The sequence below is a fragment of the Protopterus annectens genome, chromosome 1.part1, assembly GCF_019279795.1.
Source record: "Protopterus annectens isolate FY-2018-M chromosome 1.part1, PAN1.0, whole genome shotgun sequence".
In the NCBI taxonomy this organism is placed as follows: Eukaryota; Metazoa; Chordata; order Ceratodontiformes; family Protopteridae; genus Protopterus; species Protopterus annectens.
The window spans coordinates 212,511,144-212,533,278 of record NC_056726.1 but is presented as its reverse complement, the minus strand read 5'-3'; positions in this window follow the sequence as shown (position 1 = coordinate 212,533,278).

Below are 22,135 nucleotides of genomic sequence, written 5' to 3'. Positions count from 1 at the left end.
GCATGCAACCTGCAATACCGTTGGGTCCCATTGCTGCTGTGTTTACAGCTCCGCTGAAGGTGGTTCCCAGCTGGACATCTGAGATGACAGGGAGGTTACAGTCAGCTGGGATACGTAATTCCACATGTGTGGGTGAGGGAGTGTAGAAACCTGCACTGAACATGTCTACCAGACTGTTGGCATTATCTGTGTGTTCAGTGTAGCGTATGTCACTGTGAACTAACTGTGAACACAACTGAGGGTTCCCACCCAGGTGTGTAACATAGCAGAGGAAGGCCTTGTGGTTATCTGCAGTGACCATAGCAATGTCCCTCTCATTGTTGGCCTTGCATGTTTGTACGACAAAACCTATCTTTCTACTACTGCTGATGAGAGATGCTGTAGCTCTATGGAAATATGCTCTGCCGTGCAGTAGCTACCATCTATTGTTATACAATTTGTTCAATGCTGCCCTTGGTGGAGAGGGTCATGGTTCCATTTGTGATTGCATGATCCATGCATTCTTGGAAATGTCTGTAGAAGCATATGTGAGGGTGTCTGCATTGTGGGAAGTGGATTACACTGGCCCAGTGGGCATTAAAGATACCAACTCAGTTATAAAATGTGTAAAGTCGGCATGTGAGAGGTTTCCCACTGTAGTCTGTTGTGTTGTGGGGAAGGTGGGATATGTATATCCAAGGTGATTAGTCTGTGGTCAGATGTGACTAGTGAGGGGTATACCTCCAGTGTGTAGCACATTGTCCCCATGTTTGTGATGATCAGGTCTAGTATATTATCTCCTGTTGTGGGAGAGGTGACTAGCTGTTCCATTGCATTTGACATAGTGAATTCCGGGAACCTTTGGGCTAGGGTGTTTGGGGTAGAATAATGCACCCAGTGTATGTTAGGGTAGTCGCACTATCCCAATATGATGGTGTGTGGTGGGACATTCATATCCTCCAATGTCTACAGGAAGGCCGACTGTGGTCCCGGAGATCGGGAGGGTGGTCTGTAACATGCTACCAGTTGTATAGCAGGTTTGCTTACGGTTATCTGCGCCTGGATGGTCTGTGATGATTCATGTGTTGCCACTAACCTGGAGGTGTGTGTGTCCTCCATGAATATGGACACACCCCCTCCCTTTTTGTTTTGTCCCGAGTCCTGGGGCCAAAATGCATGATACGGGGTATAGCCTGGTACTGCTGGTGTGCTCTCAGGAGCCTTGAACCAGGTTCTCACTAACTGCACAGGCATCGAGATTGGTAGAATATGTATGTACAGATATATGTAATACACACATACATATATAGATATCTGTAGAGACTTACACATATACAGATAGATCTGACTGACAACAGATATGTCTGTATATGACTATCTCTCACTCTCTGTCCCACCCCCTCACACTCACACTCACCCTGTGTCTCTCTCTCACTCTCTCCCCCTCTCTCCCCACATCTATACATATACATATGATATATACATATATACAAACAGATATATATCCATATACAGATATAAATATATCAATACATATATATATATATATATATATATATACATATATAGACTGTGTGAGGCACATGTGTGCAGATGTCTTGCTACAGGTGCCTGGTGTCACAGGCATGGAGTGAACACCAGTGTGGATACTGGAGTACCAAACCCCATTCAAAAACACTGACACCAGTAACCACCACATATGTACATGCCTGCCCACCACTGCATATGTCAGGGGGGAACAGGGTCAACAAGTGTACAATAGGCTCCACATCGATATACACAGTGGCACAGTAGTCCTGTAATACCTGTACATGGAATGTGTCAGCGGACATGGTGTGTCAGCTATGGACATGTAGGTCACTGTACCCCTCCACACCCCACAATGTCCTACACGGTATGTACCTCCCATGACAGCTACAGATAGGGTGAAGGACACAGACATATGCAAGTAACTGTGTCAATGCACTCAAACACCACAGAGCACACATAGACTACCTACATAGAGGTTACCACTGCTGGATATACATAGTTCGGTCACACCCATGACAGTTGTCTCCCAACCATGGTAACACCTCCAACATCCACAACACCAAGTACCTATGTCTGTCATCCTTGTCACTGCAGTATAGAGCACATGGTGGAGGTATGGGAGCCTACTCACAGATATGACATACCCTGTAGTAGACCACACCGAATTGAGAAGAAAGCCTCCCCATGAGTAGATGTCAGACATACCCCTGCTGAATGTTATGCTGATAGGTAATATGCCATATGAGTCACCCTGTTTAAGTGTTTGTAAGGAGCAGGTACGATCATAACACATGTGTCACAAGGGGCAGGGTAGCATAACAGTATGCTGCTGTAGGCCCAGGGCCAAAAGCACACTACCTACCTAGGATGCAATGCACACCCATTAACACATTGCAAATGGAATATGTGAGGTGGAATGAGTGTGCTAGTGACTGGGTGCATGTTGTGTACTGGTGTGATTGCTCACCATGACTGTCTGTCTGTCATGGTAGTGCGTGTCCTTGGTGTGAGGCCAGAGACAGGTGTGTGAGGTATTGCGATCAACACATACTACATTGCCATATGTTATGCTGTGTTACCCTGTATGTCACTGTGGTGTAGGTAGGGTTATGGCAAGTAAGAGTAATGTGCAGTACCAGTGAAATATGTAATGTGCATTGTGTGCAGTGCATGGGCTGATAATGTTCCCCATACAGTACCTTGATTCAAACCCCCAGTGTGAGGTTGTGTATTGTACCTGAAACAGTGCGTTGACTGCTGCAGTATACTAGTCTGTTGTATGGAGTGTACCAGGTACTGTTGCACAGTTGTCGGATGAGCACTGATATCTGGTCATATACATGTGTATCCCCCAATAGACAGACAGATGCTATATATGGTGCCTAAGTTATATCACTGCAGTCAAGTATAATGTGTATTATGTGTGCTATAGTCTGCTGACAGATATTGCTGACATATTTCCCTTCTCCTTTTCAGGGACATGGTTCACCAGTGGAACCCAGTCTACTCTGCTGCAGAGGAGGAGGAGATACACCAGAGCCTGGTGCGGGATTTCACTGTACTCTTTTCCCGCACCAACCAGAACCAGCAGGAGAGGGCTGCACTGTGGCAAGACCTGGTCCATCGGGTAAATGACATAGGCACACATAACCGGACATTGAGCAGGTACGCCATCACTGCAGTGATTTAATTAGAAATGTCCGTCAGCGTGCGTCGGATATCCACAGGCAGCAGCTTGCCACAGGTGGTGGGGTGGCTAGACATCCCCCCCTCACCAGACTGGAGGGACTACTCCTGAGTGTTGTGGCTCCAGCACAGCAGCAACAACAACAGCATACATGTGTAATGATGGAGGCTGGAGCCACACAGCAGCAGGACACAGAGCGTGCAGGTAACATGCCATGTGTATAGTGACCATTCTGTACACTGTTAGGTTATGCATGTGTGGGGTGTGTCCTCGATTTGTAGCTGTTATCTTGGTAATTATTGTGCATTAGTGATAACCTCATTATCTGCAGTACACCTGTGGAAGCTAACTGTTGCACTACTGAACTGTAACATGCCCACAGTATCAATGGCACAGTTGTGCCCACTGACAATAAATGTCTCTTTTCTGCAGGTCCCTCTGGTGTAACAGCAAGGTAGCCTATCCATGCTGGTGAGTGTGTAATACCATTACCTTCACTACTCTGTATACTAATAGTAATAATAGGCTGAAGCAGTAGTGCTATGTGTTTGATTGCAGGTGTGTTTGTGTCTGTGGGTTGATATCTCATATACTGAGGTGTGTGCATGTGTGCATGTGTGCATGTGCGCATGTGTGCATGTGTGCATGTGTGCATGTGTGCATGTACCCATGTGTGCATGTGTGCATGTGTGCATCAGTGGTGGCATTGTGTACACATTGTAAACTGTGTTTCCTGTCTTACTCCCACAGGTTCTGGTGCTGCTCTGGTGTCATGCAGCAGGGAACCTGAATCAGCTGCTGTGGATAGTGATGATGATACTTGTGTAATGGCACAGGTAGGTGTGCCAGGGTCCGTCATTGGTCAGCCAATTGACACTACACAGCTGTCGACCCCATCAATGCGCACAGTCATCCTGCCAATACATCCTTTGTCACCAATGTCCCTAGGTGATGGACAGGATACAGTGAGCATTGAACAGGGTAATGTGGTACCAGTGGCACATGCATCCCCACACTGCAGCCATGGCCAGGGCCCTGACATGGTACCACACAGGCAGACGTCCATGGGTTCTCGTGGGAGCATCCATGGGCGTACCGCCCCTGTCAGATGTGCCCACAGAGGTCTTTCAACCCCAGCTATGTTTCGGGCTGTAATGCAGGCACAGTCACGTATGGAACGGTACACCAGACAGGGTCTGAGGGATCTGAGAGCATGTCGCACAGCCATGAGTGACAGTATGCGTGATGTTGCGGCTGCCATCCGCAACTTCACCGAGGTCATTGACAGACGTTGGGGGGACACATTAGATCTGTTCCACAACTATATGTCCATGAGCCAGGGCAATGGTGGAAGGTTGAGGCGTCGACGTGGCTGTATGCCAGCAACAGCAGCAGCTGGCAGCCGTCATGGATGACAACAGGGCCACGGCCGCTCACATAGTGCCAGCAGCAGCCCCAGCAATGCTGGGTCTGTGCTGTCATCGGACTGCCCCAGGAGACCACGTGCACATGGTGCTGGACAGTCCCAACAGGGACCTGTCTCCAGTCAACGAACACCTGCTTCTGATGACAGTACCCAGTCTGGATTGGTACCTGATATGGTCCGTAGCACTCCTGCCAGGCACAGGTACCATGTCCGTGGCCACAGACAGTGATCTGTATGTCCTGGCAGGTACAGTCTGTGGCTGTCCACAAACATCTGTATATGGCAGCCATGAGGTGGGACTGTGTGCATTCATACACACATGCAAAGTGATAACACCTAGGGCTACCGCATACACGCACACACTACATCAACATTGCCCCATCTTGTACTGCTGTCCCTCACCAACACACACACACAGACATGTCAATTGGTTGTATCAGTGGCAGACTCAGGCAAACCAGGTACACACCCTGTGCATATGATGAAACTGTGCCACCTCCTGCAATCTGTAAAATTGGTGCAGGAACAGGTTAACATGGTGCTGATGCACAGGGTGACTACATAGATGTATTGTAATAGTATGATGTTGACAACAGTACAGTGTAATTATAGCATTGTGGGTATATACCAGCATGCCTGATGCAGTTACAGTATGAATGTCATTGTATTGTTTTGTACACCCATACTAATTACCACAGTGTTCTGTCTGCACATCTTTGCATACTGGTGGTGAGGCTGTGAAGGGATGGCCACCTACATAGGTAGCACAGGGGATACAACAATGTACATATTGATACTCAATGATGGCCATGTCAACTGTGAGTTGCATGCTGTCCACCCATGACTCTGCAATGCAGATGTTTCAGGATGTTGATATCTGTGCAGTACTACACAGCAGGTTCAGGGCTCACAAGAGCACACTAGCACTACAAGGTCACACCTCATTCCATGCATAACATCACCAAAACACAGAACTAACTATGACAAGAGGGAGAGTGTCCATAGATGTCAAGGATACTGTGGTGCCAGGACAGGTAGCATACATCATACTACGTCTGGAACTGCTGAGTGAGGGCTCAATGTCTGTTATTTGACATGTGTATTATTACAGGTATGAGCACTTGGGTATCAGGCAAGTTATTCAACATTACGAAGGTACGTGGTCTATACACTTGTGGGAGTTGCGGCTGGACCCAGCCCGTCTGACCTGGGAATGTCTGGGTACTGGCTTAGAGTGCCTGCATATATGCACTGTTACATACTGGAAGTCGTACACCTTGTTTGGTGTAGCATAGTCTACATACAGGCCTGCTGACTGTAGCTTTGTTTGTATGCATGTTTGCCTGTTATGTTCCTGAAACACTGATTCCACCTGCGGTGCAGATATACAGTGCCTCTGTGGATCCCTAGTGACATCTGTGTTGCTTACTGTACTGATGTCCATGTGTCACTTGCCAGTACGTCACTGTTTGTCCTGTTTGCATGTAGCCTGCCTGTAACACATTGCATATGACTTACCTCACATTTGCTCAAGACGGCATTCATATATGCCAGCACTAACAATTTAGGAGCACTACACCCTCACATAGTCTTGAGTACCTTGTTCCCCATTGGCCCTATGTGTCATTACTTAGTATGGGAGTCACAATGCTATGGTAGCATGTGCAAAGGTCACCTGTCGATCTACTCTCAGGTCCAGTTGGTGAATCTGTGAGTCATGTGGCAATGTTACAGCTGCCTCATGTACACAGACAACCCTCTCCCCTTCCCATACATGTACAACACATGTGAGAGATGCAACCACATAGCCAAACTGGGGGCTAAGCTCTGTTTACACAGCACTGGCATTCCCTGTCAGGTGGAGTGGGATACTACAGTGAATACAGTACCAGTCTCCCATAGACCTGCCACGACCACAATCCAAACACAGACACACACAGGTACATTATTGGGCTCTCAGAATAGCATCCTGCCTGAGCAGCTGACACCTGCAAAGCAGACACACAAGCAAACATTACGCCAGAGCAGAGCACATGCAACACATAGCTCACAAAGCCTGTGTGCCAAACAGTGTCAGGCCATACGGCTAGACAACACACCTGCTACGGTTGTATGAGGTACCTCTATTGACACGTACACAGTGGTCCTGCTCCCAGCCTGAACAAGGTGATGGTCACGCTGAGCTGCCCATCGGGCACTATGATCCACCACATAACACAAGCAAAGCAGTCACTCCAAGGCATGTAGCAGTATGACTCAGTCATTGTCTGTGCCAGTGTGTATGACCTCTGACGCACCTCCCTGGACTGCATGTTAGGGGACATGGAGGGGCTCTCTGAGGTTGTGGCACAGGCTAGTATGACCCTGGCTTTGGATAGCATCTCACCCTCACCATGAATGCTGCCACAATATGTAGACAGGATCATCGGTTTCTGCACTTAACGTATCTTTCAGTGACATCCAAAGGGGATCCAATGCCTGTCAGTGTGGGATTACATGCTGGACATGCCACATTGCTTTGCTTGGGACAGCTTGCACCTGTCACCCATGGGCCGTTGTATATTGGCAGAGGCTGTTGCTACACACATACTGCCTTTGTATGCAAGGCTGACATTACATAGCCACCTACACAGGTATCACACGGGATGGGACACTAATAGCAATGCTACTCAACAGCAGCAGTGTAAACCTCAAGATGCATGCAGTGGAAACTGTCCTTAGCATGGGGTACAGCAATATCCATGCAGTAACAGACTCCTGGTACAAGGCTCCCAGGTGCACACCATCAGTGCCAGGTCATTCCTGATACCATGCTTGTCATCCCCTACACATGCACCAAAACAGAACAGGGGGGATGTATCCAAAGGCACCTCAGATACACACAACCCCGAGTTGGTGGCACTGCACAAAGCATCAGAGCCTCTCCATGTGCAACACACAGTGGGCTAGACTGCCTTCAGGTTCATAGCCTGGCACACACCACACTCCCATACCCAGGAAACCCACTTGGCCTTCCTGACAACACTGGGAATATGATGGTCTCTACACACACCATTATATGGTTGTACTGCAACTACCCAAACATACAGTGTGAGCATTATTCTATCTGCAAGACCCTATCTGAAGGTGTCTTATCATTCATTCCCTACATTGCTATGGAACAACTTGTTACCACTCCCACAAGTGGTGACAACATGCTGCACCTGTTCATCACCAACATGTGGACTATATGCTCCAGACCAATCATGTATCCCTCGCTGGTGGGATGACACCATCTACAACCCACACTGTATAGTCACATACCACATGCAGCCCCTGCACAGAACACCCCAGACATACAGTTGTCTGATGCATATTCCATGTATTCACATGAGGCAGGCTTCGGACATGGGAACTCTTGCAGTTCACAGGTACATATGTGTAGGTGGCACACACATACATCATGTGTGCATTGACATTACTGATATAATGTATGTCGTGCAATATTGGGAACAACACCCCACACACATGGACAAAATGTGTGACAAAATTACACATGGCATTTGTAGGATACAAACCCCTACCTAACTATGTTAGATCACTTGTGAGAGTCGCATTAGCAGAGCATGCTATATGCATTACTGGAGTGATTACTTTCTCCTGCTGTACTTATAGGGTGCTGACATCATCAGTGTTTAGACAATGGAATATGCAGCATGTTTTGTGTAGTAATAATTGCCAAAAGGGACATTTCTCATACACATGGAATTGCACACACTACTCCCCCATACACAGTCACACGCACACTGGGCACTTGGAGGATTCAAACCCCTACCTAACTATGTTATGACACTAGTGAGAGACGCATTAGCAGAGCTTGTTGTTTGCATTACTGGGGGGATTGTTTTCTCCTGCTGTACTTATGGGGTGCTGACATCATCAGTGTTTAGACAGTGGAATATGCAGCATGTTTTGTGTAGTAATAGTTGCCAAAAGGGACATTTTTCATACACATGGAATTACACACACAGGGCACTTGCAGAATTCAAACCCCTATCTAACTATGTTATGACACTAGTGAGAGATGCATTAGCAGAGTGAGCTATTTGCTTTACTGGGGGGATTGCTTTCTCCTGCTGTACTTATAGGGTGCTGACATCATCAGTGTTTAGACAGTGGAATATGCAGCATGTTTTGTGTAGTAATAGTTGCCAAAAGGGACATTTCTCATACACATGGAATTGCACACCCTACTCCCCCATACACAGTCACACACACACACTGGGCACTTCCAGGATTCAAACCCCTACCTATGTTATGACACTAGTGAGAAACGCATTAACAAAGCATGCTATTTGCATTATTGGGGGGATTGCTTTCTCCTGCTGTACTTATAGGGTGCTGACAACATCAGTGTTTAGACAGTGGAATATGCAGCATGTTTTGTGTAGTAATAGTTGCCAAAAGGGACATTTCTCATACACATGGAATTGCACACACTACTACCCCATACACAGTCACACACACACTGGGCACTTGCAGGACTCAAACCCCTACCTAACTATGTTATAACACTAGTGAGAGACGCATTAGCGGAGTGCGCTACTTGCATTACTGGGGGGATTGCTTTCGCCTGCTGTACTTATAGGGTGCTGACATCAGCAGTGTTTAGACAGTGAAATATGCAGCATGTTTTGTGCAGTAAAAGTTGCCAAAAGGGACATTTCTTATACACATGGAATTGCACACACTGCTCCCCCATACACAGTCACACACACACTGGGCACTTGCAGGATTCAAACCCCTACCTAACTATGTTATGACACTTGTTAGAGATGCAGTAGCGGAGCACACTATTCACATTACTGGGTATAATTTCTGCTCCTGACATATGTATAGTGTGCTGACATCATTATGGATGAAGAGGTATGTACATCTGTTACTATCCATCAGTAAGGGGGAGAGCATATTTATGCATTAACTTTGCACAGGCACAGTGGCCTACTGTACTGTGGAGGCAGATGCCAAATACACTGTGGATAGCCTTCTGTATTGCCTAGGAACAACAGTCAGGTATTGCACTCTACGGCCATATGTTTACCTGTCAGATACACGTATCTGTTGCTCATATACTGTTTGTGGGTCTTTATTGCCATAGCCTTCCCTATCTCTATAAACAACGTGTGTGCTGTGGGAGATGTTTGCATATGAGTGGGATCCAGTACTTTAATTATGTCTCTGTTGTAACTTCACTGTGTGCACTGGGCAGATGTCTGTATTGTGGGAGGTTCCTGTGTTAACACATAGAAATGCCAGATATGTGTGTGCAACTGCTGAACTGTGACATGGCCTAAGTGTGTGAGCATGCCCAGTTCACAGTTTGTATGGCTTCTTGACTGCCACATCTCATTTATCTAAGTGTGCGAGCATGCCCAGTATGACCTTTCCTTATGTTTGGATCTGTGGACCACAACATTTCTGTTTGTGTGTGGACGCCATCTATATATCACATGTACAGTTGAGTGTTGGACATCAGGTTGTGTTCTTACTGCCCAACTGCTGTGTGTCATAACCTAACAGGCATTATGCTGTGCCTGCAGAGTCGCCATGGGATAGTTTGCATACAGTTGTCATCATCCTTTCCTGCTGACCAAACAGTTGTATTGTTGTATAGTGTACTGGTGCAAAACTTTCACTGTGGTGGACAGTATAATCGGTTTCAGTCCTATCACTGCTTGTAATGTTTATAGTGAGCACACCAGACTGGTTGAGGGCCAGTTGTGCAGATATGACCATGTTGCATTTTGTTCAGATATGGACAGTTTAGTACATGATTGCCCGACATTGTTAATGTATTCCACAACTTGTGTGGACAGTGACAAACAATGGCCATGTGCCCTAGTCCATTTGTAATGCTAGTCAGAGAGTGTTTGTCCTTCAACACACATTTACTGGTGTTTGCCATGACATATGTCACGGTTAGTGTGCTGTGCCTCTGTCTACCCATGACATACAGGTGATATCCAGGGTACACCCGCCATCTCCCATCCAGTCATCATGATTCCTCTGGATGACAGTCACTGAGGGACTCCCTGGATATCCTGTAGTGGGAGTTTAGTCGTGAGTGGAGTGAGCTTCTGGGTTGTGGACCAATCAGTACAGCATGTCCTGTTTATGTCTGTGCTGGGGTTCAGGCCTGTCAGCTGCTTAGGTCACCAGCATTCAGTGTTTACATGGTGCCAAATGTCCATTGATACCAGGTTGGTTATGGCTCTATACATCAGGCACAGTTCACCTCCAGCCAGGCAGTATGGCACTGTGTGGAGCTGCAGTTACTTTACTCAGGCGACACATGGCATCTGTTACAGCTCTGCAATCCTCCTGGTGGGGTATTTGTGTGGTCATTCCAGTTGCTGCAGGTGTTTGCTATGGTACGTCCCTGAAGGGCCATTGTACACAATTGTGAGGCTGCTGATGGATGACTGGAGAGGCACATTGACCTACCCTAACCAAGCTGTGCTTACCTTCATGATTAGGTGGGTATATGGTATGTTTCTGTAACCACTACAGACACATGGTTGTCACATGCAGGATATGTATCACCTTGTGTCCCCAGGTCTCTTATTGCTCCTGATGTACTTACTGGGTTAACACCTATGTGGTAATTTCTGGCCATGTACTGTGTTTCCACAGGGGTTGACTATACCCTATTCTGCATTTAGCTTGTTGACATGGCTGTGGCACCACTTGTGTGTTTCTATGTGTGCCTTTTGTAGGTTGCTTGTGTCAGCTGGAGGGTCCGATATGGTGGCCAGTTTGTCATCCTCTGCAAACCTGTTCAGACAGAGTCCTTCCATGTTGGCCTGTACCTATGTGACATATATAGCATACAAGAGGATTCCCAGGACCATGCCTTGTGGGATGCCAGTTGTACCTGGTTTGCAGTCTGCCATGGCTACAGCATGTCTGCCAGGTCAGTTCTGTCCTTGAGTTGGTTTGCAACCCATCTACTTGCATAGGGGTTTATAGTTAGGCTGGTGAGCTTATCTGTACCGCCAACTAGGGTATTGTATGGAAGGGTTTAGCAAGGTCCAGATAGGCTGTGTGATCGACATTCCTCACATCACTGGGCTTGGTGCATGTTTCACATGAGTCAGACATGTGTACGGGTCAGGATCTGCCCTATGACAGCCACACTGGGTAGGGTCCAATGTCTGTAGGTACCCAATCTCGTTATTCATGGGATCTATGATCATCCTCTACATTACTTTGCCAATCTAGATATTCGGGGTTGAGGGGTGATAGTTTGCAGTATCCATTCAGGCACCCCCTTTGTGGTGTGGGACCACTGTTGCTGTACACCGCTCTTTGGGTACATATCCTGTGTTACGACTGATAGTGCACAGTAATGCTATTTGCTGTTCCATTCTTCTTACAGTACTTGTTGGACACAACCCAGGACACCATCTGGTACCATTGATGCTGTGTGCTGTGCTTTGTGGATGCTGGCTGTTACCTCAGCATCTGCAATGTCGGGGGGCCAGCACTCTCCTGGGATAGATATTTGGCAGTTAGGTGCTGGTGGGGAGTTTGCAAAGAATCTGTTAGGTAGGATGTTGGCAATGTGTGTGGGTTTGGTGTATTGTTTGTGATATTAGAGTGCTGCAGAGCATATATGTGGATTACCACCATGGTTCCTACCATCAGGTAGGACAGCTGTGTAATAATCCTTTGTGTCCTGCACAATTTGTATCATCATAGGTTCATAGGTTCATACTAGGCTATCTGCCCTGGCCTTGTTTGAGCATGGACAGACTGTATGTGGGTCTCAACACCCCTTGCAATGTGCATATCATGCCCACGTAGGGTTTACTTTCCTAGATGTGACACAGGGATGGCCCCCAGTGTACACCTGCTATCTCCCATGCACTTCAACGGATTTCTCTTGTTGAGTTTGTGTGTGGAGCTCAGCCTATCATGGACTGGGATTCTGTTCCAGAGTGTCCTGAGCCTCTGGGTTATGGATGTGTCCCTCCAGCACATCCTGTTAATCTATGTGTAGAGGTTCAGATATCTCACTGTGGTGTGTCTGCTGGATTTGGGGTTTCTGCAGTGGAGCATGTCCATTCATTCTGGATTGGGCATGGCCTTGTACATCAGGCATACATCACCTCTGACTGTGCAGTATGCTTCTGAATTGGGCTGTGGTTTCTTCAGCCAGGCTGCAGATGTCCAATGTTTGGACCCTTTATCCTGTTGGTGGGGTACATTTGGGGTCTTTCTGACTGCTGCATGTGTAAGATAAGGTACATGCGGACTGGGGCATAGTTGTCACGTATGGGCCTGATAAGGGAAGGGTATGGGTGCACAGTGACCTCTGTAGCTCTACATGTGCATCCTTTCATATTAAGGTTGGCAATATAGCAGGTCTTCCTGGCCACCCTGGCAATGTGTGTGTCACATGACAGGTTACCGTCCACTTGTGTCCCTAGGTCCATGACTACTTCTTCCATACATAATGGATTGCCACCTATGTCATACTTTGTGTGTGCCTTGTTTGGTATTTGTTGGGACATTCATATTCTGAAGTGTCTTCAGGAAGGCTGGCTGGGGTACCTGGGTTTGTGTGTGGGGTCTGTAGCAGGCTTCAAACAGGTACACAGTTTGAGACAGTGTTACTCGCCCGTGGATAGTCCATGCTGCTTCTTGCTGTGGTACCAACCTGGGGGTGTGGTTATTCTTGATAATTACTGGTAGCCACACTCCTATTGTCATGTGTTCCATGTTTTGGAGCTGTAGAGCATGATATGAGGCATAACCTGGTAGTATTAGGGTGCTCTTCTGGGCCTTGCCCAAGTTTCTGTTACAGAACACATATTACCATTCTCCATGCTGTGGTGGGTTTGGTCTGCATGCACCTTGCAGGTTAGACTTCTGGCATTGGGTAGCATTACGTCCAGGTTATTATCCCTTGTGCTACCTATGTTGGTGGGATTGTGTTTCCAGACTTACCTATTCCAGGCACAGTGGGGGTAACAGCAGCCTTTGCCAGTATCTCAGCCCAGGCTGTCAGCCATGTGTTCCCCCTTGCTAACAGCAATACCTCAGCCAATTATTGTACTTGATCTTGTTGTCTTCATAGTGTGGCATCATGCTTGGTGAGGGTGAGATGTTAGGTTGGGTCTTCATGTTTGCATATACTAGATGGTGTTACATTGCTTAACACATGGCAGTCATTTCTCAGGTGGTGCTGCAGGGCTGCCTCTGTTGGATGCACATACTACACTCCCTGTACATGTTTGAGAGCAGGTTATGTCATTTTAGGCATCCCTGTTACTATATGAGTGAGTCAGAGAGGGGTATCATTCCCAGGGTTCCTACTGAGCCAGTGTATGTGCTATGCATTGCCTCTTTGCCAAGGCCAGGGCATACTGGGCACGCCTCCTTCTGCCTACTGGGGCAGGCTCAGGTTGTTCCTCCTCTGAGTCATGCTCTGCCTGTGATGGCCTTGGCAATGGTGGGGGCTGTTTGGCCCGGCCCTATGCTGGTCCTGCTGCAGCTGTTTTCGCAGGATCATATTATGTAGCATAGCACATACCATGACAATTTGGGTACATGTAGTTGGTAAGTACTGCAAGGCTCCACCAGATGTGTCCAGACACCGGAACTGTGACTTGAGCAGCCCAAACACACGCTCTATTACATTACGTGTTTGTGCGTGTGCCTCATTATGGCGTTCCTGTTCAGGTGTGTGTGCATTTCTGATGGGTGTCATCAGCCACGGCTCCAGTGCATAACCTGCATCCCCCACTAGGTGTCCATGTGGGATGTCCCCATTGGCAAATGTCTGGTACAGCTGCGTCAAATGCCAGATATGGGAATCATGGTAGCTCCCAGGGCAGCCAGCACACACATTCATTATTATGCCCTAGGCATCACACACAACCTGGCAGTTGATGGAGGGGAAGCCCTTGCGGTTAATGTAGGCCCTACCCCGCTCACCGGCTGGTGCTTTGATGCATATGTGCGTGCAGTCTATTGCACCCACTACCTCAGGGTATTCCGCTATTTGCTGGAAGAGATGTATATTGCTGGCCAATACGTCACGGGCATTGGGGAAATATACATGATCACCGACATGTGCTGACATGGCATCCAGGAACTGCTGCAGTACCCTGGAGGCTGATGCCTGTGATATCCCCATCATATCACCAGTTGGTCTCTGGAAGATACCTGTTGTTAGTATTCTTAGGCCAACACATACCTTGGTTTCCAATGGGATGGGTTCCCCTCTGTTGGTTCTGTGTGTGAGGCGTGGCCTGCACAGCTCGACAATTTGCTGCAGGAGGTCTCTGTCCACTCTATAGCGCTCCACTATCTCCAGCTCATGTAACCCCTGGTAGGTGACCCTGGGCCTTTACACTCTTCTCCGTCTCCTCACTGTGGGTTGTCTGGCAGCATTTCCATTGTCACCACCCTCAGCAAGTCTCCTATGTCTCCTTATGACAGCTATGGCAGCCCCTAGCATGTTTGGTCTAGTGCAGCTTTTTCAGTTTTCACTTCTACTAGCTTACTCCTGTCTTGCAGTATCTCTTGAGAGAAACATACTGCAATGCTGTTTGCAGTGTTTTAAGTGCTGGGCTGGGCTTGTATTCTGCCTGTGTAATTGCCTGCTTCTAATTGTTTTCACCTGCTACCTCTACAGGTATTCCCTGCTAGTTTCCTACTATTTCTCCTGCTTCCTTTTCCTCTCTGTTTCCTCAGGGGGGAGCAGTGCACATACCAGCGAAAACACGCTCACAGTGGCTACCATGCACGCACACATGCTTACACGGACTAGGATCTGCTTATTCAGGTTAAAACACACGCACACCAGCACAAACAGGTTTACAGATCTTTAAACAGGCTTCTACGTGCTTACTCTGCCTTACACGCACGCACTCTGTATTAATCGCGCCTCCCAGCGCGCACACGCGCACATGCATGTACAGCAAGAAATTTTGGTGTTGGCCACAGTGTACACCTTCCATTTCTTGATTTTCCCATGCTTATCTGTTGACACTCCTCTTTTTCTAGTAAAAATAAAGACAATCGCTGCTATAAAGACGCTATAAATTACCAGCACAACATAAGCCAGAATTAGATAAACAAGTAAATAAATCTGCTGGTAATAGCTCCACGTAATAAGTTATGAAGTCAACGTATTGTTAGAAGCACAAGCAGTTTAGTTTTGCAGTTTAAGTTAGTTCAGCACTAAAAGTTCCAGTCTGTTCAGACCATAGAATGCTTGTAGTTGTTCATTAAGTTACAAATCACTTAAAGGCATAAAAGTTCACGTCTGTTCAGACCATCAATACCAAACTCCAATAGATAAATCCCTTGATGCACAGTACTGCCAGTTGATGAAAGAAAACATTCAAATATGTTAAAAATTCTGGTTTATTAGATCCATGGTAAGCGCTTTCGCAATAAGCTTTTTCAAACCTTTAACATCCTTTTGCATCACTTCCTTTAAATACTACTACATTAATTGAAGCTGCCAATAATTTATTTAATTAATTCATTAAATCATTAGAAGCAAGTTACAATGCAGCCTTTACTTTTGCTCAAAAGCTCTAGAATAAAATATGTAAAATACATAACTTAATGGCTGATACATCAACATTACTAACAATAAATTAAAACCATAAAATCATGTTTTATTATAAAACATATATAAAAAAGAAGAATAAATGTACTTATATATATATGTGTATGCAATGGGGACCTAAATTATATTCTATGTCTTCTATTTTTAAGTATGGGTTTTAAGGGCACTCTGTCATTTAACCCTGGGGGGATGTGTGCACTCAATTTGATTATCCACTGAGTTTCCACTGACTCGGTTTGATTTCTAATGTCACCCCCCCTACTGGACGGTTCTAATACTTGTAAAACTGAAAATGTAAATGTATGTTCGCACTAGTTTCCATTACATGTTTGGATAATGCATTTACTTCAGATTTAATAATGATTTGGTATATATGTTCACGAATTTCTTTGTTTTAACATGCGATTCGTTTTACCAACATAATATGAATTGCATAATGAACACATAGCCAAATATACTATGTGCTTGGTCTCACAATTTGCATTCACATTAATAATGAAACTATCACCTGTCATTGGATGTACAAACATAGGTGTATCATATATACTTGCAATAATTACATTTATTGCAAGGCCTAGAACCCAAATTCTCATGCTTAACTTCATGATTTCTCGGTGTTGAACAACAGAGCATTTTATATAGATTATTTTTGTTTTTATAGGCAAAATTAGGATATTCTCCAATAAATTTGAATACTTCAGGATCCAATTTTAATATTTCCCAGTATTTGATAACTATTTCTTTCACAGAATTTATATCCTGTGTATAATGAACCGAGAATCTAAGTATATCCTTTTCAACATCCTGTATATCATTGCTTTTTAACTTATATTCATTAAAACCACCCTCAGAAAAGATGGGAATTGCTCTAGTGGATCTCATATCTCTAACTTTGTTGATTGTATCATCTATTTCACTTAACTTGTAGTTTTTTACTCCAAGTTTAGTTTTCATGTCCCTTAAACCTTGCTCAAATAGTTCTCATCTGGTGTTAACCTAGATATACGCATGCCCTGACCCTTCATAACATTTCTAAAAATGTGTGGAGGGTGCATGCTATCTCTGCTTAACAAATTATTTTTGTAACAAGGCTTCCTGTGCACTCCGGTGTTATACCCTCCTTCTGGTAATCGCCAGATATTTATATCTAAAAAAGATATCTCCCTATCAGAAGAAATCATAGTGAATTTAAGAAAGGGAGTTAAAGCATTAATTTCCTTCTCAAATCTATCCAATTCAGCTGTATTTCCCTTCCACAAGAAAAAAAGATCATCTACAAAGCGCTTATAAAATACTACGTGCTTTTTAAAAATTTCCATTTTGAATCATTTTTCTTCCTCCCAACTTGCCATTACGAGATTGGCGTAGCTATTGGCACAGGAAGTGCCCATAGCTACGCCATTCTGTTGCATATAAACTGTGTCCTTGAATAGAAACACATTACTTTCCAAGACTATTTCTAATAGAGTGCAAATGAATTCGACTGTAGTAGGTAGCATATTAGAAAATGACATCAAATATGTTTGTAAAAATTCTAAGGCTGCATTGTAACTTGCTTCTAATGATTTAATGAATTAATTAAGTAAATTATTGGCAGCTTCAATTAATGTAGTAGTATTTAAAGGAAGTGATGCAAAAGGATGTTAAAGGTTTGAAAAAGCTTATTGCAAAAGCGCTTACCATGGATCTAATAAACCAGAATTTTTAACATATTTGAATGTTTTCTTTCATCAACTGGCAGTACTGTGCATCAAGGGATTTATCTATTGGAGTTTGGTATTGATGGTCTGAACAGACGTGAACTTTTATGCCTTTAAGTGATTTGTAACTTAATGAACAACTACAAGCATTCTATGGTCTGAACAGACTGGAACTTTTAGTGCTGAACTAACTTAAACTGCAAAACTAAACTGCTTGTGCTTCTAACAATACGTTGACTTCATAACTTATTACGTGGAGCTATTACCAGCAGATTTATTTACTTGTTTATCTAACTCCTCTTTTTCTGCTGTGTGATTGATATGTTTCACATACCACTTTGTTCCAATGAGCTTGCTTTCTTCCTGACATTCCCCCCTGTGATGTCACCTATCTCCTACTCTGTTACCCCCCCTTATCTAACTCTTACACTACACAGACTGTGCTCATTTGCTATGTGACAGTGTGATTCACTATCCTACCATTCATTTACATAGGATTGCCTACTAATGCTTAGTTACATGTCTTACACTCAGCTTCCCCCCTTAGCAACCACTAGACAGTGGCCATGTTGTTTTTGGTCTGCTAGTCCCTGCATTGCAAATCCATGCATTACATAAAACCCACATTTGTGGGTTTCTAACCTTCATTTTTCAGTTTTATATAGCACAGCCCGTTTGCTGGGCTGCGCTTAAACATCGCCGATCTCCAAAAAAACTTTTTTCATGTTTGTATCGGTTTACCATGCCAATGGCCACATATTTGGCCATTGGCATGCTGTCTGTAACATTTGCACACTTTATTTGAGCTGTCATGGCTCCGTTGTGTTATTTGTAGTAACGCACTCAGTTGTCAACTGAGTACATTTCTGCAACTAACACGACTCTTACACGGCTGGTTTCAGTTGCGGATCGCTAATCTACCTCATTTGCATGCCTTCGCTGCAAGTGGGGTGATTAGCATATCCACGCCTGCCCGTAAGAGTCGTTTTAGCTTTCTCTTACACGGGATTTCGGGCTGTTCCTGGATTGCGATGGCTGCATGGAGTCTTACACGGCTCTTAGACTCCATGCAAGCCATCGTGAATCCTGCCCATTATATTTACATGGGAGATTTAGAAGAACTTGGCAAATTAAGCCTTTTGTAAAACAGATAGACTACACCACAAAATTAGTAGGAGTTCAGGTATTTCAATAGTAAGCATCAGGGACCAGCCTTATTAAACCATTTCCATATAGCCGTGTAACCTGTGTTTCACCATTGTAGTCACTTACAGTTCCAGAACATCTTAATTGTATTTTATGAATAACACTTACCAGCTATCAGTTACCCTTTACTGTCTGTTGCACATCCACTCCATTTTACTAGCATATAAAGTGGTCCTTATTACAGTACCATTCTCTTGTCTGTGGGTCAGATAAACATTTGTTAACAGGAAGACAAAGGTTAGACTATAATCTGCTGTTTATAAAACACATTGGGTGAGAAATTCTTGTTTTAAAATCCATCGTTTTGCAGTTATCCTTCTCATACAGTTTTTAAAATAAGCAATAATGTGATATAGAAGTACAATTAGAAATGATGTACTTACCATAACTTGACATCTGTGTTATCAAATTTCATTCTTCTTCACTTCTGGTACTAGGATCCAGCAATGGATCCGAACCTGCCACTTTTACAAGGCTATGTATGATCTGAGCCTTATGCTCCTACTTCTCCCATTATGTCCCATGCCTGCTCTAACCCTCAGATCAGTTTGCTGCCTTTTCAACAGTTTACCAAAAGGGTAAATACCTATCCTATTAAATGTAATTTAGAAGAAAAGATAGCCATACTCTGCAGCTCAAACTAAGAACCTATGGGTTCCTGCGTTTCTCTAGATGTCTCCAAGCAATTATGATGGAGAATGGATGGGAGGGATGTGAAGAAGACTGAAACTGGACAACACAGATGTCATGTTATGGTAAGTATATAACTTCTAAATCTGACGTTGTCCATTTCATTCTTCCTCGTTTCTGAGTCAGAGTCCCCAACTACGTAGTTCCCTGGGTGGCCTCATGGAAGGATATGCTGGAGCACCATGGAGCCAAAGAATGTTCTACTTCTGGAAACAATGTCTAACTTATAGTGAGACACAAAGGTATGATGTCTGGACCAGGTTGCTGCAGCATAAATCTCATCAATAGAAGTTCTGGCAGAGAAGGTGGATGAAGTGGCTATAGACCTCATTGAATGCGCTTTTGGAGGGAGGGGTAGCTGCATACCGTTTAAAGAATAAACGGTAGAAATGCAATTTGTAATCCATTTAGAGAGAGTAATCTGACACTGCATGGCCCAAATGACTGGGTGAGAAGGATAAGAATAATTGCTCAGATTTTCGATGTTTCTTTGTTCTGTGCAAATAGAAGCACAGTTACCTATGAACATCAGGAAGATGCAACATGTAGTCACCCTTGTTGGAATGGTTTGGGAAGAAAACGGGTAATTGGATAGTCTGGTTGATATTTGTCTCTGTAGCCACTTTAGACATGAAGGAAGGGTTAGTTCCTAAAGATACCCTATGTTTATGGAAAATAATGTAAGGTGATTTGGAGGACAATACCTGCAATTCAGATACCCTTTTTGCAGAGGTTATCACTACAAGAAAGGCTGTTTTCCAAGATAAAAATTTTATATCACAAGAATCGGCTAGTTCCAAAGGTCTTTGAGTGAGACCTTGGAGGACAATAGTCAGGTCCCACAGAGGAGAAGGATCTTTGACTAGTGGCTTAAGTAAAAAGTCTCCTTTCATAAAAGCTTTACATACCTTTTACATAGCTTTTCATCAGTTTGGGACAAAAATGTGATATAAAGTAACTTGAGCAAGAGGGAATGTATAAATACTTGGGAAGTGGTAAAAGATCAACAATAAATCATGAACAAATGCAAATAAAACTCAGTAAGGAATATTTTAGAAGACTTAAATTAATCCGGAAAACAGCATTGACATCTAGGAACAAAATTCAAACTATAAACCAATTTCCTCTTCCTGTCCTAAGTTGCAGTTCGGGAGTGACTGACTGGCCTCAAAAGGTGTTGGATAGATTAGACAGGAAAACAAGAAGGATGCATCATGCTCACCAAATGATTTATAAAAATCATTGCTTACCAAGATTATATATATTCTCCATTCCGAAAGAGGGATGGGCCTCCTTGACATTGACTACATGTATAGATCTGCAATCATGGGACTGCACACATATCTGCTGACCTCACAAGACCCAAACATAGTGAAAGTTTTGAAACATGAAGAGAATAAATCTAAGATGACTTCTCTGCTTAATCTAGCAGACGCATATCGGCATCAAGCAGGAATGGAAATCAAACCAGAAGTAGATAAAAATCAGGCAGCAACTGAATGTGCCTAAAACCAAAAGAAAGAATATACGGTTAAGGACCAGATGAAAAGGCAAAAAATGTGTAAAATGCATAAATATGGTTGCAAGTATAGAAAACTTCTGCAAGAACCTCATGTTGATCAGGATCGAACACAAGAATGGTTAAGGAGAGGAGAATTCAAACCAAGAGATGAAAGGTTAATATTGGTGGCACAAGATAGTGGGCTACGTGCACATTGGTTTACAAAGTTCATTGAACATGTGGGAGAAAGACAAATGTAGGTTTTGTAAAACAGAATTGGAAACAGTTGCATACCTCATTGCTGGTTGTGACATACTAATGACAGAAGGACTTTACACCGAAAGGCATGATAATGTGGCAAGACTGTTGCACTGGGGATTGTGCAAACATTATGGTATTAAAGTGGATGAAAAAGACTGGAAGCATGAGCCACAAAGCACCATAGAAAATGATGAAATCTACATCACATGGGATCACCCATTACTAACAGTTCAAAAGATAGATGCTAAAAAAACAGATATAGTGATCCATAAAAAAAGACAAAGTAACATTGATCATTGAAATTGCCACACCCAGTGACTACAGTGTCTTGCATTCAGAGAGACACAAAGTCATAAAATATCAGGATCTGCAGGCAGAAATTATGTGGAAGAAAGATACCCAGATAGTTCCAATAGTAATAGGAGAAATGGGTCTTATGAAAGATGCTACAATCGTATATAGATATGTTACCAATACATGTAACCCCATACTAATTGCAGGAGGAGTCATTACTGGGCACATTGCA